Below are 25651 nucleotides of genomic sequence, written 5' to 3' on the forward strand. Positions count from 1 at the left end.
GTGAGCATGAGGAGCTGACCATGAGGGTCCCCTGGGCTTCTGCTCTGGGGAGAAAGTGGGCAAGTCAGCCCCTCATCCCTGTGCAGTACCCCTGCCACAGGGAGGCCCACATGTGGTGCTTAGCCCCACAGCAGGACTTCTGGTCAGCTCTGTATGGGTGTGGAGACACATAAAACAGGCCTGGTCCCTTGTATGGTGCTAGGAGCCCCAGGAGAGTGGTGGGTGAGTAACCAGCACGGGTTGGTGTGGGGAACTGCAGAAAGCCCCAGGTGGCTGCCCAGCTCAGTTGGGTCTTTGGAGGCTTCTTGAAGGAGGTGGTGGGGTCAGGGTAGACTAGAAGGCCTAGGAAAGAGGGAAGCAGCTCTGGTGGGCACCAGAGGTGATGTCGAGAGAGGAGCCCAGGGCAAGGCTTCTGAGGGCACTGAGGGGCATGGTCTTCAGCCTGAAGGTAGTGGTAGGAGCTGGGGCCACCGTACCAGGTGACTGATGTGTCAATGAGAAGGGCTGCCCTGGAGGCTGCAGACCAGCGTCCTGTGCCTACATACCTGCAGAGCATGAGGCGCTGCGGAGTCCACACATCAGTCACTTCCACGCTGTACCCTAGCCTAGAAGGGGTGACATGCTCTGGGCTTGGCAGTTCAGCAACCTGGCGCCCTTGGTACTCGGGCTCCTCAGCACCCACCAGGGCTGCGCAGCTCCACCCAGCTCCTGCTGAGCCACTGGCTGGCAGGTGCCTACAGGAGCAGACTGTGCCCATCACACTTGCCTCTGTGCACAGTGGCCACACTCTCCAGCCACCTGGGCCCCCATGTTCCTGGCTGCCATCGCCTTTATGATTCAGGGATCCTTGCTGCGGGATATTCTTGTATACCACCACTGCACATCTTTCTTTCCCTCTGCCTTTTTACACTTCCTTCCCAGAGTCTGTAGAGCTGGGGACTCCGTGAGTGTCAGGAATATTATTTATGTGAAGGAGCCTGTTGCCACAGCAACCCCAGAAGATGGCCTGGTGCCTGGTCTGCAGTCTCCGACTAGGTCCGCAGAAAGTGCTCCAGCAGGGAGGTATAGGGGTGGACCCTGCTCCTGCGTTTGTGGTTTGTTGGTACCCTGGGTAGAGGAACCATCAAAGGGGCTGAACCAGCAGCCCTGAGCTGACAGCATTGGCCGGCTCTTTGTCCAGGCCTGAGGCTGACCACAACTGCCACCCTTTCTCCTGCGGGCTGCACAGCCCATGTGGAAAGGGCCAGGTGGAGGGACTTTGAGGTGACCTCCAAGGTGCTCCAGCTCACTGTCGGGGCCTTCCTAGACTATGTGCCAGCCACCTGGAAAGTGGGTGGGTTTCCTGCGTGGCTGAGAGGAGTCCTGCTGGTGGTAGGTGAAGCCGGGAGTTGTCAGCATTTTGCAGAAATCATCAATAGCTGAACAAGGGCTGGAGGCTCAGCCACTTCCCAAGCATGCACATGTCCCTCATGAATGGGTAGGGCCTGGAGCCAGCTCTAGCCCCCATTGCTGACTGCTGTGGTCCTGCAAGGCTCGGTGACACAGGCACACGAGGTCCATTGGTTTTCGGTTGGAGGGGGGGTGTTGGGAGTGCAGTGTCCCACCTAAAAACAGGCACATTGGGTTAGTTCCATCAGACCCTCTGATGGACTGTGCCTGTACAGCCCCAGGACTCCGTGAGGCCCCTGGGGGACAGAGTCAGGAGGGGAGGTTGGGGATGAGAATAGGGACTGGGCTCTGTGTCATATACACAAAGCAGCAGTGCTTGCATTTCTGTAGTTGTGGGGCTTCTGAGTAAGAGTCCACTTGAACAACAGTTCTTTAGCCTAAATTTAAAAAACACTGTGCTAGATGTCCTTTAAGAACCCTACTAAAGCAACATTGTAAGATTTTATGATTATTTGTGTAACTTAATAAGTAACACCTTCAGTGGCTTGATTTTTCCAGATGTATTTCTGAACAGCGGTTCTCAGCCTGTTTCTGTCCCTAGTCCACCTCAGGACTATGGTGCTTCCCTCCAAGGCACAGTGTCTCACTTTGACTGGGGTTCCCCAGGGAGTGGGGAGGGAATGTTGGAGATGGGGAGGCATTGAAGCTACATGGTACTGAATTTCTCAGTGAAAAAGGATGTGAGGGACTTTTTAGGAAGTGCCCAGTGTGATTGCAATTTGGCCAGGGGGCAGATTGGGATGGGGTGAATTTTTTAGCAGCTACTATATGCCAGGCACCGCCGTCGGTGCTGGGGAGTCAGCAATAAACAAGACATTGTTTCTTCCCCAGGACATACCCTAGTAGGGAAACAGCCGGTAGACCAGCATGCTGTGGAGACGTGTCAGGTGCCGGTGGGGTGCTGCAGCCCAAGTATACTGTGTCGGAAAGGCCTGGGGGTTGCGTTAGCTGGTCCTATGGAGCCTTCCTAAGCAAGTGACACTTGAGACCTGAATGTGGAGGTGGCAGTAATGGAAGTGATCAAGGGGTAGATCTGGATCCAAGCTCTAGGAAGATCCTTGAGCAGAAGGCAGAGCTGACGGCAGGGCTTTGAGGTGGAAATGCATCTGCAGGTTTACAGGGCAGGGGAATGGCCGGTGCACCAGGTGTCTAGCGGGAGAGGGGCGGCAGCGGTGAGACCAGTGAGGGGCAGGAGGGCCCTATTAGATAGGCCTCTGTAGGGGCCAGGAGGGAGTTCCATGGTCATCCCACAGGGATGAGAAGCAGATGTGACTTTGCACTTTGGGAAGATGGCTGCAGCTGCCTTGAGGAGGGTAAGCCAGTAGGGTGAGTCTGGAACCTAGAAGATCCATTAGGAGGTGGCTGTTCAGCCATCCCGTGTGAAACGGGGCAGCTGGAACCAGGGTTGAGGGAGTGGGGTTGTGAGAAGTGCTTGGGCTTGAAATGTGTTTGGGGTAATGACACCTTACTGATGGGCTTGAGGGGTTAAGTAAGACAGAGCTAGATCAAGGGCAGCCTTAGGCTCCTGGCTTGAACCACTGGGTGTGGGGAGAGAGAAGAAAGGCTGGTGGCAGGTGGCATGTGAGTTGGAACTAGCTGTGTTCCAGAGCTGCGATGGTGGCCCCGTGTTCTGGGGTAATGAAATCTAAGCCACCGGCTTTTGGGAAGCACCTGTGCTTGTCACTGAGCTGGAGTGTCCAGGAGAAGCATCCTGTGCAGCCTGTGGCAGACATCGCAGGGGCCTTGGTCCAGGCAGGTGCCAGCAACAGTGTCTCGCAGCCTACGTGTTGCATGGTTTTTCTCATGGGGACCCAAAGCCTCAGCTCTGAGCAAGACACCGGGGGGATCCTTTGTGCCTACTGCAGCTCCTCCTCTGGAAGATGTCATTATGGCCCTTTCAGCGCCAGCCTGGGCGGGCTCAGCTGCAACACTGAGTCCCATGCTTGTACAGGCCTCATATGAGAGCTGGTTGTTCTTCAGTTAAGGCGCTATGACTTAAAGAGACTGCAAAACCTCAAACAACAGCCATGGAAAACATTGTAACCCAGCTGGGTTTCTAATCCATGCACGTCATCCAGCCCAGCCCCCGACTCTATCCAGAACATTCTTCCACAGCATCCCCAATAAATGGCTCCTCACCTTGGTCTTTCCTGCCATAGGGTGCTCACAACTTCACAGTGTAGTTCCTTTCTTTGCCTACAGCCCTGAGACTTAGAGCTGCTTCAGCGTTGGGCACCCCTGAAATTCCTGCTACATGGTTTTGCTTCTGACCTCCAGGGGCACACAGGTCCATCCCTAGTCCACATCCAGCTTTCAAGACCCTGAAGATGGCATTTGTGCCCCTTTCCTTCTCTGCATAAAGCCCCCCTTCTCTAGACTGTATTCCCTTACTCTCATTTCCATATGAGATATGAGTTTAGAAACTCCTGAGGAACTGGCATACTCTGTTCCTCTTAGATTCGAGGCCTAAAAACAAATGCAGCTCCTCTGCTGTAACACAGCACACCCATGCCTTGCCTGGCACTTCTGCCTGCCATTGTGTCTGTCTCAGGTGAAAATGGTGCTGACTGGGCGTGATTTCCTTTTCTCAAATAGCTCTTATTTCCTGAAAGTCTCTTCAGCTGATTTTTTTTTTTTTTTTTTTTTTTGAGACAGTCTTGCTCTGTCTCCCAGGCTGGAGTGCAGTGGCGCAATCTCAGCTCACTGCAAGCTCTGCCACCTGGGTTCAAATGATTCTCTTGCCTCAGCCTCCCAAGTAGCTGGGATTACAGGGACCCACTATTATGCACAGTAATTTATTTTCAGTAGAGATGGGGTTTTGCCAGGCTGGTTTCGAACTCCTGGCCTCAAGTGATCTGCCGTCTCGGCTGGCCTCCCAAAGTGCTGGGATTACAGGCATGAGCCACCACGCCCAGCCCGCTGATTTATTTTTAATTGAGTGATCTCTAGGCTTTGAATAGAACAGTATATAATTATTTGGATTCCTGAGGATAGCAGGTTTTTTCTCTCCACTCTCTGTCATTGAGGTGTCTTATAGCCCTGAGTGACTCATTCATATTCTCTGCTTTGTCTAGCCCTGTGGGAATTGGCGACCTTGCCACCAGTGCTCTGGCCTCCTTGAATGAGGTCAAGACAGACATTGAGCATGGCTAATAGTTTCCATTTCTTGCTCAGGAATTGTGATAAAAGCCATTAATCCAATGAGTCCTAGTCCTTTATTACAAAAGATAAAATGACAGTGCAATGATAACGAGGCTCCAGATTCAGGGGTTCAGTCTATAGGGAAATTTGCCTATGAAAGGAACCCCCATAGCCAGCAGGGCTCTACCTGGGGAGAAACACTGAACCCCGCTAAGGGGAGATAGTTAAAGCATGGCTTGGTTGGGCCAGACCCCTTCAGCAGAGTACAGATGCATTGACTGTCCTGGGTGTCCTGTGCAACCCTGCTCCTAGGCCTGGAAGAGAGGCCACCCAAAAACAGGTGCCTGAAAGCTGTGGGAGAAGCAGCCAACTCCTGGGGGATGTGCATTAGATGTGCTGGTGCCCCTAACCCCAGAAGGGATGGTGACGGGCAGAGTAGGAGGCAGCTGGGCTTCGAGATGGCCCTGCCCTAGGCGGGCGGTGTGCTGCTGAGAGGGCTGCAGACGCACCTCCAGGGCTCCACCCAGAAGAACCAGGTGCGTTTAGGAGGCTGTGCTTGGCTGTTACCCGGTTAGGTTTTTGTGTTTTCCTCACCTTTGTGATTGTCCTTCCTCTAGTTGGGAGGCAGCTGTGTCATGGTAACACTTCAAACCCTTTTCCTGAGATGCCCCATGGCACACCCAATGTCCCCCCCTCCCCTTCCTTGAGGCCATGTGTTTTTCTTAGACACAACCTGGCACTGCCCAGTGAAGGCCCAAAAAAGTGACGTGCTGCCCCTTGGGGGCTGGTCCTTCCTCAGTGTTTGCCAGGAGCCCAGGGGTCTCCTAAAGGCGCACAAGGGTCTTTGTGAAGCAGGTTCTCTGTTCTAAGGGGCCACTTGAGGCTCATGAAGAACTCAGGCCTTTCCAAGACAAAGGACAGACATTAAACATATGGAGAAAGGGGCATGGAATGCAGGATGCTGTTGTGCACGGAACAGGATGGATGGGAGCGGCATTTGGAAGACAGGAAGCAGTAGGGGAGAGGAGTTCTGTTCCAGACTAGGTGCTCCTCAGGGACAGGGCCCATTTCTTCCTCGGTGTGTGCTCAACCCTCAGCACCGCGCAGGATACCCAACAGGCCATCCAGCCAGCGTCAGCACACGCCCATGGCGGTGGGAGGCAGACTGAGTGTGAGCTCTCAGCAGACGGAGCAGGAGGCTGGTGAAGGGGTGGTGTTGGGCACATAAAGGAGGTCTGGAGGGATCACAGACTGGGCCATACAGCTGCGGCGGGAGCAGCACTGCAGTTGTCCTTCCAGTGTGTGCGACAGCAGGAGATATCTGGAGGCACTGCAAAGACACGTGCAACAAAATGTGCTTTCCATTCACCTCTTCATGTAATTTAAAGAGCCACATGTGTACATGGTAAAACATTTCAGTCAATGCAAGATTGAACACCTTTTTCCTGCCAACCCCTTATCCCACTCACCAGAGAGTAGCCACTATTAACACTTTCTTATGTATCCTTTCAGAAATTTGTAATGCATATTCAAGCATATACTTTACCCAAATGAAATCACATGATATTGTTCTGTAGCTTGCTTTTTTCACCTTAATAATATGTCTTGCAGTTCTTTCTCTGTTGTATATATAAACCTTTCTCATTCTTGCTAATGGTTGCATAGCTAAAATCATAATAAACCTTTCTCATTCTTGCTAATGGTTGCATAGCTAAAATCATAGATTCTTCAAGCTGAAAGGAACCTTCAAATCAGTGTGATCTAATTGCCTCATTTTGCTAGAACCTGGAATGGTGAGGTGACTTGCCGGAGGGCACAGTGAGTTAGCGGAAGGAAAGTATTCCTCTGAGAGCTATTTAGAAGGAAGAGCTTCATGAGGGGCTGGGTGCTGGGGTGACAGATAGGAATGACCATTACTGGTTGGCTGCATTTCATCAGCAGCAGCATCTGTGTCCATCATTCTAGGCTATTTGCAGCAGGAGAAAAGAGGGGGGACTAGAGAGAGGAAATAATAGCCCTCTGCACACACTGAAGTTGAGTTCACAAGATACTTGGGTGGAAATGTCATTTGGGCCAGTAGAAATTTGTGTTCAAGTTCCAGTGAAAGGCCCTCTGTCTTAAGCAACAGAACCAAACACCCATTATTTGGAGAACAAGCGTTTTCCTAGAAATCGCTGGATTTTGTATGTGTCCCTTTGTAGTTCTTTTTAGGCATGGAAACAGAGCTGGTTGCAGGAGGGTGTGACTCCTGCTGGCCCCAAACTTGTTCCTTTGCTGTATTTGCTGACCCCATCCCCCACCCCTTCCAGTTCCTTCTGGCATCCTGCCATGTGACTTAGGTTGGTAGGAATAGGCATGAGCGAAAGCCTTCTAAAAGGCCTTAGGGCAGCTGCTCTGTGTGGCTGCCTGCTTGCCATACAGAAGATGGATCAGAGATGAGACCTCTTGCCTCTGCCACACCGAAGGACAGGGTGTTTATTCACTGCCAAGCCTCTGGCTCACGGTGTGCCAGTGAGAGCTGGGAGGGCTCTGAGAGATGTTCTGGCTCACCAAGTCCCACCCCGGGGTCTCTGTGACCCCCAGGGTTGCCTATTCATTTGCCAGGGTGGAAGATGTGAAACCACAGCCTAGGAAGGGCACATCTTCCTGGAACGTCAGTTTTACATGAAGCTTTGAGGGGAAAGATGCTATTTTTATATTAAAGCAAACATTGATATTATGAAATAGCATGGAAAAGTCAAGTTACTTTTCAAGATAAAACAAGCAATTTCAAAGCAATTTTATCTTCCCTTGCCTTGGGCAACTTCAAGCTTTAACCCCTACACCCTGGAGGGCATATGTTCTCTCTCCTCTGCTCTTTGGGACTTTGTCAAAAAGTACTTTAGATTGGGGTAGTCTTCTCAATAAAATGAACTTTATCTTAAAGATGTACCTAGCCCAGAACCAGGAGGTGGCAGGGCCCTGGACGGCTCCTGGCCAGGTCTCTGCCCTCTCTGTGCTTAGCTGTATTTGCTCCCTGCTGCTCGGTCTCCACATAACCCATCTGCTTTTTCTGGTCTCTCAGAGTTACTTTCATCTTTGGTCGACCTCAGCCCCAATGCCCCCGGTGACTTTCTCTTGCCTTACCTCCATTGCCAACTGACCACTCACTTCTTTGTCTATTCCCAAAGGAAATCTGCTTGGCCCAGCTTCTCTTCTCATACCTGATCATCCCGGCTGTGGATCTGCTGCCCTGTGATCAGATCAACTGAAGTGAGGAGTTCAGGGGCCTCTCATATGAGACATGTTTCCTTAGATGTCAACCTCTGGAGTGGCAGGAGTGGGCTAGCAGACCCTCGAAGGGTATGTGGACTCATGCATGATGCTCCAGTTCAGCCATCTGGAACACAAAGGAGACATGAGGGCTAGAGAGGGAAACGGTGAGTGGTGGAGATGGACCCTCACCTCCTGAGACTTCTTTCCCAGGACCTCACTTTTCTGCATTTTCCCTGTCCCATCCTTTCAGTTTGAAGGAACACCTCCTACTGCTGTAGTCCAGGTTACCAGTGAGGACCTTAACCTGCCAGAGTGCATCAGCATAGACTCCCCAACATGGACGAGGTGTGGAGAGTCAGATGGGAGCTGAAAGGAAGGGATGAGGGGCAGAGCATCAGTGTGGGGTCCTGATGTGCAGCCTGTGCTGTTCGGGGAGAGAGAGCTGCGCTGACAGGGTCCCCCAGCTGGCGCATACTCCCCAGGGTCCCACAGACGCTGCTGCTGCAGCAGGGCTAGCATCTCTATTCATCGAGACTGGCTGCATTTCAGGAACCATTAATCCTCTTTGTATCTCTGAGTACTATGACCATGGACAAGGTTCTCTTCACAAGCATGCCGTGGTATCAATAGATAACGACTCTGAAAGATTTTTCTTCTTTTGGATTAATATAGTGGTGATGCTGTGGGTTAATGTGCTGGAGACAGGGTGTTACTCTTTTAACTAGGACATTATTAACAGAGCAAACCTGCTTTTTCATCTGATTTTATCCTGTGCCTGTTTCTTACTAGCTTTTTACTGAAGGACTTTTTTAAATTCCCCATTGTCTGATGCAGAAAGTGTAGGCAGTTCGTGGTTTTGGGAGTCAGACAGACCTGGGTTTAAATTTTTCCTCCACTACTCACTGGTTCTGTGACCTTGAACAACATTCTTCATCTCTCTGAACCTGTTTTCTCAGCTATAAAAAGGAGATGATGTTCCCAGCCTTCTCTGGCTGATAGGATTTAATGAGATCACTTGCAGTGGCACTTTGAGCCTCTAGCCATTCTGACCGTTTTTCAGTTTGTCCCCCTAGGCCCTTTGGCTCCCCATTTGCTCTGCCTGGAATGCTCTTCCCTTCCCTGTCCCTTCCCTCCAGCTGCCTGGCACCTTATGGGCATGTACACCCCAGCATAGGAGCCCTCTGCATGTGGACAGTCCTGGGTTTTCTACCAAGTGGGATTGTGGCCCTAGATGAGTCTTTCATTCTTGGCCTCTGCCTGTGAAGTGGGGATCATGGAAACTCCCTCAGCGTCGCCATGAGGACCACCCTGGTGCATGGAGAGGCCCCGCAAAACCTGTCTCGCGAATACTGTGCTCTGCTGATAGGCAGTGGCCTCCTTCTCTGTTAGAGTTTTCACAGGCTCGGGCAGCTGTGGGTGGGGCCCTTCAGGTCCACAGGACCCAGTGCAAGATCAGCACCCTGCCGCCAGCCCAACTCGCACCCCCTGAACTGTCCTTCCAAAGTCAGGCTGGGAATGAGGTCCGCCTGCTCTTCCCCAATAAAGCTGAACATTAAAACTTGGGAATTGTTTTGTTTTGCTATTTGCTTGCCCCTCTGGGCTTCCCTTTATTTCCCAGCTGGGAAGTCACCAGGAATAGACACGGTTACTTATTTACTGAGCACCTGAGTTGTGCCAGGCACGGCGCTGGACACGCATCTGGCCAGCTGGGGCACAGAGGAGACATGGGGACTGGAAAGGAAAACAGGGAGATAAGGGGTTTTGTATGGAATGATATGTTGGAAGTGGATAGAGGCATTGGTGGTGAATTAATTAATTAATTTACTTTTTAATTTTTTTGAGATGGATTTTTGCTCTTATTGCTGAGGCTGGAGTGCAATGGTGCAATCTCAGCTCACTGCAACATCTGCCTCCCAGGTTCAAGTGATTCTCCAGTCTCAGCCTCCCAAGTAGCTGGGATTATAGGCACTCATCACCACGCCCAGCCAGTTTTTGTATTTTTAGTAGAGATGGGGTTTCGCCATGTTGGCCAGGCTGGTCTCAAACTCCTGACCTCAGATGATCTGCCCTCCTCAGCCTCCCAAAGTGCTGGGATTATGCACATGACCCACCATGCCTGGCTGTGAATTTATTAAATGCCACTGAAATATTCACTTTAAAATGGTTAAATTTATGTTACGTGAACTTCACCTCAGTAAATATTAAAAGGAGGAAATTAGTAAGATGGGAAGTAGTAAGTACATCAAATGTACATGTGTTGAGGGCCTGTGGGGCATTTGGTTGCCACAGGCAGTTGTGAGGCTCTGGGTGCCACCACTGACTCTGAGGGTCTCGGGCTAACATTGTTTTCTTCGGTGATGTCTAAAAGAGTAGACTATGTAGCTCAAGCTTACTGTAACTGCCTTTCTGTGCAGTGTTTGGTGGGATCTGATGACATTGTTCTGGGCCAGGTGGCTAAATGTTGAGATGCCCAGGTTGTGTGATAGGTTTAATTACCATATTGGAAAAATGCTAAGAAACACATCAACGTTAACCCACAGAGTTTTCCTTATTCCTATCCTGGTCATTGTTTTGATTATGATTTAGATAAAGATGAAGAAACCTACTCATCAAATTTGCAAACTTTTCCAAAGCTTGGATGGGTAGTAAATGTGTTGAATGACCATCAAAGACATTTGCAGTATCGGGCTGCCTGGAATCCATTTTCCTTTCTTCGGTGTCAGTATCTGGATTTTCGTTTGAAAACCTTCCTTTTCTATTCATATAGCCCATGCGTTTCTGAGTGAGATGAACCCAATGCTAATTCTAATGTGTTCTCCAAGTCACTGATGTTGATGTACATACACCATCCTCCTGTCTATCGTGGTTACTTTAGATGACACAGCCCACCCAGAAGACAGAAGAGAAGTTTGGGGACCTGGGAGAAATAATCCCTTGGGCTTCAGAGAGCACAGCTCTTTTTTCTTTCATCCATACACCTTTCCTGGTCTTGAGGGTGCCCTTCCATAGCGCATTGGAAAGGGACACTTTGTCCTCCTGCTGCAGCCCTCAGCAGTGCAACCGAGAGGAAAACCACGCTTAGCATGAACCTGACCTGAAGAAGGCAGAGCCAGGAGATGGAAATCACCAAATTTGTGGTGATCTCATCTAGCCACTTGATTTGTACAGCACCACTGGATGTTAAAGTTGTGAGAGCCAATAATTCCCTTGAGCTGATCAGACCACTTTGATTCTAGTTGTCTGTTACTTAAAACCAGCAGTGTCCTGATTGTCACAGTGATAAGTCAGTCTCCCACAATCTCACCAGATCTGATTTGTTAAATTATATGTTTTTTAATTTTTTTGTGTTGAAATTTGACAGGAAAAAGTATTGGGCTCTTTTGCTATATCCCAGAAAGCTCACTGTACATGTAGTGTGTAGCAACGTGAACGGAAAAGACCTTGGGAGTTTTCCTTGACATTAAGCTCAGTGTGATATGGAGTTGGAGACCAGATCTTAACCCTAGCCTTTTTACTTCCTACCTTTATGTCCTGGGCAGGTCAGTTGACTTTTCTGAGCCTGGCGTATATCGCCTGTCAAATGGAGTGACACCTACCTTTCCAGTGTTGTGAGAATCAAAGGAGACACTGTTTGTAAGTCACTCAACTTTCCGCGTTAGGCCATTCTTGCATTGCTGTAAAGAAATACCTGAGGCTGGGCAATTAATAAAGAAAAGAGGTTTAATTGGCTCACGGTTCTGCCAGCTGTACAGGAAGCACAGTGCTAGCACCTGTTTCTGGGAATACCTCAGGAAACTTCCAATCATGGCAGAAGGCGAATGGGGAGTAGGTGTCTCACATGGCTGGAGCAGGAGCAAGAGAGAAGGAAGGGAGATGTGACACACTTTTTTTTTAGACAGAGTTTCACTCTTGTTGCCCAGGCTGAAGTGCAATGGTACGATCTCAGCTCACTGTAAACTCCGCCTCCCAGGTTCAAGTGATTCTCCTGCCTCAGCCTCCCGAGTAGCTGGGATTATAGGCATGTGCCACCACGCCTGGCTAATTTTGTATTTTTAGCAGAGATGGGGTTTCTCCATGTTGGTCAGGCTGGTCTTGAACACCCAAACCAGGTGATCCGCCCATCTCAGCCTCCCAGAGTGCTGGGATTGCAGGTGTGAGCCATGACGCCTGGCCAGGTGCGACACACTTTTAAAAAACTGGATCTTGCCTGACCTCACTCATCACCAAGGGGATGGCACTAAGCCATTCATGGGGGATCCACCTTCATGATGCAAACAGCCCCCCAGGCCCCACCTCCAACACTGGGGAGATGTTGACGTGATATTTGGCAGGGACAGAGATCCGAACTGTATCACCAGCACAGCACTTGGCACAGAGCAGGTGCTGAAACAGCTTCATAGGGGCAAGTGGTGATGCATACGTCAGCTTCGAGAAGGAAAAGGCCAACTCTGACTAACTTACTGGCTAAGAAACATGTAACAGGAGACCCAGGGTGGTATAGCCTACATGGTTGGCTTCACCCATAAACTGCTCGTTTCTCTGACTCTTAGTTTTGCCCTCCTCTGACAGGAGACGCTGTCTGTGTCTCAGAATTTCCTGGCAGTCGTCCTAAGTTTCACTCATCCTGACTGGACCACCTTAGTTACTCATCAGTCCTGTGGCCAGGGCACTGGAATGCACTAGTTGGCCTGACCTCAGTCGCATCCTGCCACCTGTGGATCTGGGGGCTGTAGTCCACTTCCCTAGAAGTACATGGATTCCCCACGGGAAGTGGGAGCTATCAGAGAGGGAGAAAAGGAATGGATGCTAAAGAGGCCACCAAGAGGAATTGACTCCAATGGAACCATCCAAATACGGTCTAAGACTGTCTCTAAAAGTATAATACATATGATAAAGTCCTGCTCAGACTACATCTTAGATTTATATTTCATTCTGGAACATAGATCAGTTGAGGCTCTTTTCAAAGAGTGCAAGCAGGATTTGGGGAACATTTGAAATTATGCCATGTGAGGAAGGGTGGTGCCAGTAAGAGAAGACTCAACAGCGTCATGATAACTAGAGGGTCACGGTTCTCCTTTGTGACCACACGTGTGAAAGTGGTGCCAGTAGCTACTGTCACTTACTGAGTGCTTGTTGCACTGCCTGGCATTGTACTCAGCTTTACCCCTGCATTGTCTAATCCTTTAGTATTCCTCTGAGGGAAGGAACAGATCTACTGGATAGCTACTCCTACTGCCCTCATTTGTTAGATGAGGAAACAGGAACATGCAGGTTAAGTAATTCATCCTAAGGCATAAAACTAGTGAGTGGAGAATCCAGGATTTAAACTCAGGTCTCCAGTTTAAATTCCAGATTCCCTGACCTTACAACAATGATTCTCAACATGAGCTGCACATTAGAATATCTTAGGAGAGCTTCTGTAATATACTGATGCCTAAGGCCCACCCTAGACCAGTAATCAGGGTCTCTGTGGTATGGGGTGGGCTCAGGCAGAACGTGTAACAGTGGCTCAGGTATTGCCAGTGCACAGCCAGGGCTGGGGACCACTGGCCTAGAGTCGAGGGCCACAGCATGGCTGTCTTCCAGAGCCCAGTGGGAACTGCAGATACATGAAGGATAGAAGGACTCTTAGGAAGAGGAGAGCAAGATCCAACCAAGGACATTCATATTTTTAAAAAATCAGTGTAGGCTGGGTGCGGTGGCTCAAGCCTGTAATCCCAGCACTTTGGGAGGCTGAGGTGGGTGGATCACGAGGTCAGGAGATTGAGACCATCCTGGCTAACATGGTGAAACCCCGTCTCTACTAAAAATACAAAAAAAGTAGCTGGGCATGGTGGCAGGTGCCTGTAGTCCCAGCTACTCAGGAGGCTGAGGCAGGAGAATGGCGTGAACCCAGGAGGCAGAGGTTGCAGTGAGCTGAGATCATGCCACTGCACTCCAGCCTGGGCGACAGAGCAAGACTGTATCATTAAAAAAAAAAAAAAAAATCACTGTAGTGCTTGGAACCAAGACCCCTAGAGGCCTCCCTTCTGCACACCCAATGCTCCTCAGAGCTCATACACGTGGGCCACCTGCAGGCTTGTAAAGAGCAGGTGTGGAGAAGGGTCTGAGAGATTCTGCATTTGCAACAGGCTTCCTGGCCATGTTGGTGCTGCTGGCACGGAAGACATCTTTTGAGTAGCAAGGCTGTATACTGCCATACTGCTAAAGACTGAGCAGGCAGAAATTAAGTCAGGAGTCGGTGGTGAGTTTCCTGCGAAGGGAGGTCAGGAGGCATGCTTGTAGCTGCCTGCCTGGGGGCAAGGCCATCTCCTCGGGGTATTCTGAGGGGGACTGGGGCCTGCTCTCAGGAGTTGGCTGGCCACTGTCAGGAGGGCTGAGCATCTCCAACACTGAGAAACGCTGAGTGCAGTGCCTTGTCCAGCCTTCCCTCCGCACGCTACCTGAAAGCGGAACTCTAGGATCAGCACAAAGAGCAGAAGCATCTGTTAATGCCTGCTTGGCCCAAATGCACAGTGTCTGTAGATCTGATGCAGAGAACCACCCCCGCCTTCAGTCTGAGCAGCTGCACTGGATCCTTAGGGCATAATGTCCCTTAACCCTGGAATTCCCTCCCAACCTTGGATTTCCCAGATTTTGGGTTGTCCTTGGATTTTTTTACTCTTCTACTCTGTTGCAGAGAATCATAGCAATCCACAACCATCAAGACCCTGTACAATCTTATTCAGGGGTCAGATCACTAGTAAGTAGCAGAATCAGAATTAAAATTCGTGTCCCTTAATTTTTAAAAATATGTCTGTTGTGCTATGCATTTTGTTTTCAAACTCTTTAGATATTCATTTAGTCGAATATGTTTTTCCAAATGTAAAAACCAACCATCCAGCAGCACCAAGGCGTGGCTGGCTGCCTAGCCTTTGTGCAGATAGTGGTGCCACCCAGCTGGACGGCCCTGCCTCCTCCCATACCCTGCCAGTGGAGTGATTATGGCAGTAGATTTCCTTGTCAATCCTGTTTACTCCAAGCACACTGTGGCATTCCCTCCTTGTCTGCCCTCACATGGCTTCTGTCTTTCTGGGTTAAATGCTGTTTTGTACTTTGCAGCCGTTTGAAGCTCTCTACCTTCCTTTCTACTTTAAAACCCTCTCCCTGGCCTCAGGTTGGCTCCAGCGGATCCCATCCTCATCTGCAGGCCCTGGGTCTAGGTAGGATGAGACATACCTTACCTTTCACATACTATAGCATAATTTTAAAAATTTGTTTTTGCACATCGCTTTAAATGGGACTTTGATCTTGTGCCTTTAACTGTTGATCAGGCATTTCTTCCATGAAGTTTTTCTTGAATAATCCCATTCCTCTGAACACTTTTTCTGTTATCTTATATACCAAAACACAAACCCTTCCCTCATACTGTCTTCTACGGGGACAGTGTCACAGAGCTGCCTCTCACCCCTGGTTAGTCCCTCCTCTTACAAATCACTGGGTAGATTTGGTTAGCCCTGTAGTCTTCAAAAATTCCTGTGCGTGCCCTTTCCAGGAAACTATAGGCTAAAGCCCTTTGTATGTGTCTCCTCTGGGGCTCTCCTGCCAAAGTCCACCAAAGAGGTGGGTCATTCCCACCCAGACACTTGTCTTGGCCACTTGCAGTGAGAAATATCTCTGGGATGACACTCAGCACTCCCCCAAAGGCTGATGGCTGCTGTTTAGTATTCAGTGTGAATCACCTTGTTAAAAAGCCTGTGCGGCTATTGCTAATTAACACAGCTTTATGCTTATCTGTAGCTTTACTCTTTGCAAAGTCTGTGTGTGTGTGTGAGTGTATACATACATATATACACACAACTACATGCAGCAGCAGCATATGCACACCGCAGTAATGACTGAAATGATAGATTCAGCCACAGACCCAGAAGAGGCATGGTCTAGAACACTCGGCTGTAAGCCTTGGACTCCGCATCATGGCACCAACAGAGAGAGAGTGACATAGAGGGATCTTTTCTCTTCCTTCTCACGAATGCCAGTACTTCTGGGAGGGTCTCACCTAAAGCCACTCTCACGAACACTCTAATTAGCAGTTCACACTGTAGCAAGATTTAGATGGCAGCCAACCAGCTGCATTAAGAAATAGGACATGGAATAGATGTCCTAGAACGAGGTGCCTAGAAGGGGAAGGGTAGGGTGCCCTGGTGGAGGAGGGAAGGGGCTTGAGCTAGGAAGTGAGGTGTTGAGGCATGGCTTTTAGGACTGCCTCTGCTGCCTCCAGGAGGCTAGGCCGGAGGCGGGAGCAGTGGACTTCACTACCTTAAGCTAGAGGTGATGAGGGCAGAGCAGTCTGGAATGTGTCACATCCAGAATGAGCCAAGAAACAGCGCCTTCATTCATATTTTAAGCAGGCATCTGTCAGACCCATGGTTGGCCAAGCATTAAGCCATCAAGGTAAAAAACTGACTCTGAGCCCATTCAGGTCCCAGTCTAAGCCAGGGAGACAGGCATGTCAGCAGATGATTGCAGTGGGAAATGCCGCTGAAAAGTGTCTTGGTACAGCACACTGGGAAGGAAATGGTTAGTTTTGCCTGGGAGAAGAATGACATTGTTCAGCAGAGATGACCTGGTTGTTCGGTCTCAAAGCATGAACAGGAGTTTCTCGGATAGACAGGGAAGAATTAGCAGAGGAAAGAACATCTAGAACATCATGGAGGCTTGGAAACAGCAAGGCGTTGCAGGAGAAGTGCGGTCCCCTATGGGGACAGTGCCAAGATTATTTACCAGAGAGGGCCCAACCTCACAGGGGGCATCTTGGATGTCATGCTGCAGGCAAGGGGAACCATGCAAGTTCTCAGCTGAGAGCTGTAGAGGAGGGTTGTCCCTATAGCCGCAGTCAGGGGATGGAGCAGCAGGGTGGCCAGGATGGGGGGTGTGTGAGATGCATCCTTGTGTTTGTCCACTCATAAGATGATAAAGACTGAATGAAAGCAGTGACAGGGAACAGAAAGGGAAGGAGTCTGGTGACAAGCAAGGAGACAGGGTTCTCTGAATTTGGTTGCAGCCTGAGATAGGGACCCATGGAATAGGAAGCAGTGGTGAATGACAGGTAGCCCTCCAGGAGCTGGATAGCTAGTGGTATTCAGTACTTCAAGAACTGCAGGAATCAGGGACATGATGTGAGAACCAAGAGACGAGGGCATGTAACAGGAGAGTTCTGGAAGGAGAATGACTGGCAGAGGGAAAGAGGAAATACGAGTGGGATCAGATCATTGATGGAGCACAGTTCTGACGAGGGCCAAGCCTTCCTGAGTAGACGCTGTACAGACACCATCAGATCTGCATCTTAGACTCCAGCCTGTCCTCAGCACCTCACTCCCACTCCAGCTGCTGTCTTGACTTCCCTACCCATTGTCTCCTCTACATTTCAAACTTAGCAGGTCCAAGCCTGTGGTGTTGTCTCATTCTGAACTGCCACTAGTGGAGATGGTGTTCCACACTTCCTCAGCTAATGACCCACCCGTCTCTCTGGGCCACTGCAGCCGCCTCCGGGCTTCCAGGGTGACGGCCGCTTCCACTCTTTCTTCCCAGTCAACACCATTACATGGCAGCCAGCAGTCCTTCCAGAATGGACATCAGATGGGGTCTTTTCCCTGATTAAGCCCAGTGGCTCCCTACCGACTCTGGAACGGGCTCTGTGGCTTGAGGCCCAACCCTACTGGCCCTCCCTGCATCTGTGCCTCACGCCCTCCAACACCTTCCGACTGCGCTCATCTTGCTACTTTACACTGGGCGTAGTCTCATCCCAGACTTTTCCCAGTCTTGACTTACTTCTCTTGTTCACATCATTCAGACTTCTGCCCAGTGTCAGCCGGGGGTGCGGGAGGGAGAAGCCTTCCCTAGCCAATCATTTAAAACAATACCCCTACCTTGTTGCTCCTTTTCACTTTATTTAGCCTGCTGTGGTTTTGGTTTTTTTCCCTCCATATCCAGAGTGTTGGCTCTGTGAAGGCAAGGGCTTCACCTCTCTTGGTTCCTGCTGTGCTCAGTCTGTTTGCATTTATTATTCACTGGATCCTCAGCACTCCTGAAAGCTAGGTAGACATTTTTCTCCCTGGACCAATGAAGAAGCACATTCAGGGAAGGGGGAGCCATCATCCATGTCACAGTAGATGCTGGAACAAAGAACCCAGATGGCTGGTGGGCATCTCTTCTGAGGGTGTAGGGGCTATGGGTATGGGCAGAGGCATGCCTGGCCCTGGTGGAAAGTGCTGGGGGTATGTATGCCCAGCGGCAGCTGCTATTGTCTCTTGGGTGGAAACGAAGTCATCTGACGATGGGAATTCAGAGGTAATGGGTAGAGTTGAGATAGCTAAGAAGGGGAATGGGCAAAGATGCCAACCTAGGGTCTCAGGAATTACAAGTAACATGGAAGGTTCAGTTGAGCTGACTTTGCATTGACTCCAGTCAAGGCAGATCTCTGAATCTCTTCAGGGTCTGTGCACGCTTGTTTTGGGTAAGTGAAGAGCAAGTCAGGAAAGAGGGGTCTCCCTCTCCAGATGACAGCACAGTAGGGCATCGCCGACTAGCCTCATAAGTTTGCCAAGTACCAGATGTGCAGCCACTTAACAAAATTAAAATTCTCATTCATTCATTCATTGGATGGATAGCTGACTGCATGTCCTGAGCTTTTAATTTTTTATATTGATTATTTGGACCTTTTTAAAAAGATTTGTGTTCATTTCTCACTTACTTGTGGTTTTTACTATTTTCACATCAGAAACTCTTTCTCCGAATCCTGAATATGTTTATTTTCTTCACTTCCCTTAAAATGTAACGTTCCTGTGAATTTTGAGAAGCTTTGGATAATTAGGCTGTTAAGTTCCAAATCTCACCAGATGACCAGCGTTTGGCCATGTTGACAGCATCTTGGCATAGGGCTCTCCTGTCTTCAATCTGTTCCTCTCAGATTTCTGGGATTTACTTGCATTGTCAACCCTTGGCCCTTTTCCCACCTGCACTAATTTTGCTGGGAATCTCTCCCCTGCTCTGGGCAGCAGGATCCTAGGCTGCACATTTTTCTACATGGAACCATGTGCTGGCATCTGCATGGCCTTTGGTTTGTTATTTTTCTTCCCAAGAGACAGCTTGGTAGAATAGAAGGCTTGACGCTGTGTGGAAAGCCACCAGGCCTGTCCTCGGATCCTGTTGTTTTGCTTGAAGTTTTGACACCCAGAGTAGGACCCTTTGCCTTGCTGAACCTTGGTTTCTTCATCTGTCAAAGGGGTGGTATTTCTTACCATGAAATACTGCTTTTAGCTTGCCAGGAGTTGACCTGTTGGAAAGTCTCTGCTTCAGTGCCTGGCCTGAGGAGGGCTTTCGAACCTTGTGAGTGGACATATCCCTGTTTGATTGAAGTTTTGAATACATTGCTAGCGGGAGCAGAGCACAGTCAGTGACTGTTGGCTCCTGCATTCTCCCAAAGCATTTGGAGAAATGTTCTCACTTTGTGGGAAAGGTTCCAGGTTCCTGATTCTCACTTCCTCCCAGCCATCTTGGCCCCACCCTCAGCCTCCTCTGTGCTTTGGTCGGATTCTGTGCTACCCTCAGCTGGCTTCCACCCCAGCCTATCAGCTCCCCTAGAGCAGGGCCTCCTGGCACAAAGTGGGAATAGTGGGAATCAGCAAACTTTCTTGATTAACTCTATAAATGACTAGGTCCTGATCATCTTTTTGGATATTCTCAAGTGGGATCATCTTCTAGGATTTTCTGTGGTGGTTCTGACCCCTATGTCCATTTACTCAACTTTATATTCAGGGCCTGCTGTCTGCCAGGCACTGTTATAGGCTCTGGGGATAGGTTAGTGAACAAAACAAGCTAAAGTCCCTATCTGTGTGGAGTTTACATCCCCAAGGAGACTTCACTCTTCTGATACTCTCAGATCTCTCTTCCAAATATATATTATATATTTGGTTTTTATGCATTTGAGTAGGAGAGGTTTAGTTATTAAAACATGTATTGAATATTTACTTTGTGCCTGGCACTGTTCTAAGCATTTTATATGCATTTTCATTCGATTCCCACAAAACTGCAGAAAGGAAGTTCTGTCATTGTTGTCATTTTACAGATAAGAAGTTGAAGAAACACCCAGAGGTCTTAACCCTTGCCTGTGGTTACACACCCGGAAGAGGTGGGTCCTGACCCTGCACAGGCAGTCTGACCATGGTGTGCACACGTTGCTGCTGCCCTGTGCTGCTGCTGTGTTCTTGGATTGCTCCTGAGACCTTGGTTCTTTCTTTGCTATTAGCCGTAAATCCTCAAGTGTTGTGACCCTTTTAGGCTCTTTCTCTCCTATGGCGCCCAGCGTAGCCTGTGCACGCCATAGGCTGTGAATGACTGCTCTTAACTCGGGAGGTGGGTGGGGGGTGTCTTTCAGGGCTCCGGTTCAAAAGTTGCTCTCCCCAACCTCCACAGATTAGACTCTGTTGTCTTCACATCTGTGATTACACACACCTTAATGCACTGGTCCCATGCTGCTCTACAGTTATGGGGGTTCCCCTCAGACCTCGGCCCCATGTCCTCCTCCCTCCCGCCCCGCACCTGGATTCTGGCTTTGGGGCAGGGGCTGCCAGGTGATCTCTTCTGCTCAGATATATTTTGTCATCTTCTCCTCCCTGGCCTCCTCACCATGCTTCCCTCACCCTCACCCTTGCTTTTGATCTCACAGATCCAGGTCCTTGGAGAAATCAGACAGTATGAAATATGAAAACTGCTCGGGAAGTAATTGAAGAAACACTGTGACTTTGGAAACCCATGGAGATAACACTCACCCCTTCTTACTCACGTTATTTAATTTTTAATGGCATATTTAATTAATGGAGGTCAGGCCTCCTGCTTTCAGATGTGCATGTGGGGCAGCTGGAGGAGGAGGAGGGGCAGCTGTTTACAGGGCAGAGGAAAAGACTGCAAATTTGGGAAATGAAAGAGTCCGACGGGAAAGAAAACCACCCAGAAATAATAGTCCCTGGTCACTGGGTGCTAATTAATGTGTGAGAATTCGGTAGAGTGCACTTCAGAGAAGTTTCCCAATGTCTCTCAGTGGGCAGCAGGGCTCCTTTACAGGCACAGTCACGCTGCCTTCCCAGGCACTGTGCTGCAGGGTTCCAGGAGCTCTCTAGAACTGACGGCCTAGCTAGGGAGAGCTGGACACCATCGTCCACACAGCTGCCAGAATGTTCTTTTAAAAACACAGATCAGCTGGGCACAGTAGGTCACGCCTATAATCCCAAAACTTTGGGAGGCCAAGGCAGGCAGATCACTTGAGCCCAGGAGTTTGAGACCAGCCTGGCCAACATGGCGAAACCCCCTCTCTATAAAAAATACAAAAATTAGCTGGGCAGGATGGTGCATGCCTGTGGTCCCAGCTACTGGGGTGGCTCTGAGGTGGAGAGATAGCTTGTGCCCAGAGGTCGAGGTTACAGTGGGCTATGATCAACCATGGCACTCCAGCCAGGAGTGAGGCCCTGCCTCAAGAAAAAAAAAAAAAAAATCTTCCCTGCCCCTCCATCACTGAAAAAAGAAAGGCTTCTTCACCCTCATTGCCCATGAGGTGCAGTCCAAGCTTTTGAGCCTGCAGCTGGTGTCCTCCACGTCCCCTTCTGGCCATTGCCCTGTGCCTCTGCAGCAGCAGTGGCGTCTCTTGCCCCGTACACAGCCCTGTGGCAGCCCCAGGCTCCTCGCACTACTGCCTATGTTCAGGAGACCTCCCTCTCATTTGGCTCATTTCTGCTCATCCTTTAAAATTCATTAAAATGGATATAGCCTTTGACCCAAGAATTTGACTTCTACAATGTTCCCTACAGATATACTTAGGCACAAAGTTCTAGATGCCAAGATGTTCCTCTTAGCTTTGTTTATAATAGTAGAAGACTAGAAACGACCTCTGTACAAGGATGGGTAGCTGCTTGAGTGATACTCAAGGGATGATACTATAATGTATTCATTCCTACTACTAAGTGCTGGTCAGCCAGAGTGGGTGAGGTCTCTGAGGATCAGTGGAAAGATGAAGTATGGCACATCGTGTCTGCTGCGGTCCAGTGAGTGTCAGGAACAAGTGGGGCACATGTGTGTGCTCACACACACTGAGGGCTGAGACCAGACTGGCCAAGAGGCTCACTGTTCACTGCATACCCTCCATGCTTTCTACTTTTGTTTTTTAAAACCATATGTAAGTATTTTCAAAAACATTCTTTAGTGTAAATAAAAAAGATTAAGCCTCAGTTAGGTATTGGCTCCCAGGAAATCAGTCTGACCCATGATTTCTGCCAGGCTGTCCTTTCAGGTGCCCCACAGCACCTGGGATAACTGGCTGAGTGCCCCATTGTAATTATGATGCCACCATCTCAGAGCTCCACGAGGCCAGGGAGCAAGCCACACTTGTCTCAGAACCCTCTGGCACTTGGCGGGTTCTCAGTATGCACGTTGGTAGTGTCCAGTCCTTCTAGATGCCCTGACCTGGTGATTGGTTGAGGAGTCCACAGAGTGCCCTGCCTCCCCAGAAGAGGGAGTCTGGGTCCATTCCAGCAGCCTTGGAAAGGCCTGATGGATGAGCAGCTTTGTGAACACAGGAAGCCGGCTCAGTACTCCCAAGTTGTGAACCGGAGATCTTCGAGTGCCAAGGGAGCTGCGGTTGTGAGGACATCCGTCCCTGTAGGTCTGCTCAGGCAGATTAGATGAGGAGGGTAGGCAGGTCAGGACAGGACAGGATGGGGAATTTCTCTGAGTCATTCTGAAGAACAATAGAGGAAGCTGCAGCAGGGTAATCACCGCCACTTCTTGGCCTGTGGGTACTTCCTGTGACAAATCAAGTTGACCACATGTTCAAACTGAGCTTGCAATCAAACCTAAGCGCTATCCAAATTCACCAGAGCCAGGCTATTTCTGGCAGTATGGCATCTTGAGCATAGTCTCTGAGTGTCTCCTGAAGCCCACAGCGGGCCGAGCCCATCTGGGCCAAGGATTCGCTCTCTGAGAAGGTCGGCAACAGGTGCCTGGGCCTGCAGGACGGTGACCTGACACTCAGGAGTCCTGTGGGCACAGCCATAGGAAGAGGGGTTTGGCTCAAAGAGAAGGCCTGAGCCATGAGGTTGTTTTGTGGGAAAGGAAGTAGGCCAGGATGAATTGTGGGGGGCGGGGCTTAGGATGAGGCATATTTTAGCTCTGGAAAATTCAGTGGCTGTGGTGGGCTGAGGTGGATGCTGTGTGCCAAACTGTCTCTCCGCTAACTGCAGGCTGGGTGATGCCCTGTGTTGCTGTTAAGAGAAGTGACTTGCCCAAAGAACACCACCAGCATATGCCAAAGCACAAATCAAAATGTGGGTCTGTGGTCCATGCCGTCTCCTGATGAGGTCTCATGAAGGGGAACTTCGGACGGAGCTAAGCGATCCCCACCCAGGCTGTGGCGGAAGGGCGTTTGCATGGAGTGGGAGGGAGGCCCGAAGTTGTTATGTCTCTGTCCCTATCGCCTCGCCCAGGACAGGCAGTGCTGGTGAGGTGAATACTAGACTGGTCGAGGCAAAGACATAATCTCTCATTTGAATGTGAGGGCTCTAGAGAGAACACTGGAGCCCCCTTGCTGGGCATTTTGGCAGCAGCTGGCTGTGGTGGGAGGAGAACCTGTATTTACTTCGTGCCTGCTGTGTGCCAGGAGGGTTGGCATTTCCCAGCTGGCATTCCTGGTAGCCATAGAGGGAGGCATCCATTATCTCCTTGGCTCAGAAGCAAGGAGCAATGAGGTGACTTGCCTAAGCTCACCAGGCATTGGAGGGTAAAAGGCCCAGAAGTGGCCCCCAGGCCTCCCTGACTCCCCTAGCCCAGCCCAGGTCAGAATGCCAGCACCTGGTGTTTCTTCCTCATCCCGTGAGCCAAGTGCTCTTCCCCAGGGGCTCACCTTCCACATTTGCCTCCCAGTCAGCATTTCTCTGAGGTCACAATGCAGCAGGGGAATCCTTGGGGTAAGACTAGAGGGGTGCCTGGTTTCCATCTGGACCTGCCTTCCATGCCCTATAGCCTTAGAGGTGGGGGTCCATCCCTGCCTCAGTTACCTTCCCTGCAGAAGGCTGAGGGGGTCCATGGTGCACAGGAAGTGCTTTCCCTGAGTGGCTCTGCCCCTGCACACCTCTCACTTCCTGTCTGCCCAGCTTCAGCCAGGCTAGCTGTGTGCCTAGTGGGCAGAGAGAGCCAAGCTGAAGTCCTACAAATGTGCAAGGCAATGCAGCTCTAAAGTTCCTTCACTGCCACACAATCATGTTTCAGGGACTGACTGATCTGTGCCTGCATTAGGTACCTGAGGCCTGAAGCTCCCATTTGCCCATCTGTAGAACAGGGATAATCATGCTGCCTGTATGAGCTTTTTTTTTTTTTTTTTTTTTTTTGGAGTTTCACTCTTGTTGCCCAGGCTGAAGTGCAGTGGCTGTCTCGGCTCACTGTAACCTCCACCTCCCAGGTTCAAGCGATTCTCATGCCTCAGCCTCCCAAGTAGCTGGGATTACAGGCGCCCACCACCACACCCAGCTAATTTTTTATTTTTAGTAGAGATGAGGTTTTGCCATGTTGGCCAGGCTGGTCTTGAACTCCTGACCTCAGGTGATCCACCCACTTCAGCCTCCCAAAGTGCCTGTGTGAGGCTTTGAGGAGTAGATGTGGTTGTGTCTGCAAAAGATCTGACCTCAAGCCAACTCCACGTGACATCTGCTGCGCCTTCCTCATCCGCACTGGGGAGGTCTGACCATGGGCCGTGCCCCACCTCAGGTTGTTTCGTTTCTGAAACTGCTTCCTCATGAGTCAGCCCAAGGCTGGCCTTCTCCCTGCTGCCTACATGTCCACATGTGGGCTTCACCACACTCCCACCTGGAGCACGGCGGGAGGCTGCTAGCATACGTGTTAATGTCCATCTCCCCTCAGAACATGCGAAGGTGCTGGAGCTTCACCAAGAAAGGAAGATGTGGGCCTGGGCCTTTGTGGCCTGGAGCAGCTCGCCTCTGAGGCACAGCAAAGTTCCATAACCTACCCAGAGCCACACGGTGGTGGCACCAGGGCTTAGACCCAGCTGTGTTTTGCCCCCAGACCTGGGCCTTCCCTCCACAAACCTGGGTCTGTAGGTGCACACGTAATGGGTGATCTCAGGACAAATTAAGTGTGTGCCTGTGGATGCTCCCCTCAACAATCTGGACGGGTGGTTGCTGTTCCGATGAGTAGGGTGGTCAGGGTAGGCAGCAGACTGTGTCCTAGACTGGGAATCCAGACACCTGGGTTGTAGTCCTGACACTGCCCCGTTGCTCTGTGACTTTGGACAAGTCATTTCACCTCTCTGGGAAGGGAAGTCTACCTGTAAAATAGGGGTTGGACCAGATCAAGACTGAGCAATTTTTTTCTTTAAAGGTAGTAAGTATTTTAAGCTTTGTAGGCCATGTAGTCTCTGTCATAGCTGTAGCACAGAAGCAGCCACAGATAATACGTGAACAAATGAGCGTGGCTGTGTGCCCGTAAAACCTTATTCACAAAAACAGGTGGCAGGCCGGATTTTGCTCGTGAATCGTGGTTTGCTAACCCCTGAGCTAGAGGATCTCGTAACGCACTTGCAGCCATTGCTACTCTAGGATTCTGTAGCAGCGGCCATGCGTGGTGGAGCTGGAACCCAAGCTGTGGATTAATCACCAGTCGGCTTTGATGCCGGTCAAGCAATTAGCATCTGTCAACTTCTAATGTGGTTGCATCCCATGAGGGAGCAGAGGGAGATTTCAGTCTTTGGTAACCAGTTCTGTTTTTC

At 50.1% G+C, this 25651-nt stretch overlaps 1 protein-coding gene across 6 annotated transcripts in view; it reads left to right on the plus strand.

The window, feature by feature from the left end:
* The window catches only part of CHCHD6 (coiled-coil-helix-coiled-coil-helix domain containing 6), a 242208-nt gene that overhangs the window by 166661 nt on the left and 49896 nt on the right, over positions 1-25651 (plus strand). The window lies entirely within an intron of this gene.

Source organism: Rhinopithecus bieti, unplaced genomic scaffold, assembly GCF_001698545.2.
Source record: "Rhinopithecus bieti isolate Rb0 unplaced genomic scaffold, ASM169854v2 scaffold_5333, whole genome shotgun sequence".
NCBI classification, from domain to species: Eukaryota; Metazoa; Chordata; class Mammalia; order Primates; family Cercopithecidae; genus Rhinopithecus; species Rhinopithecus bieti.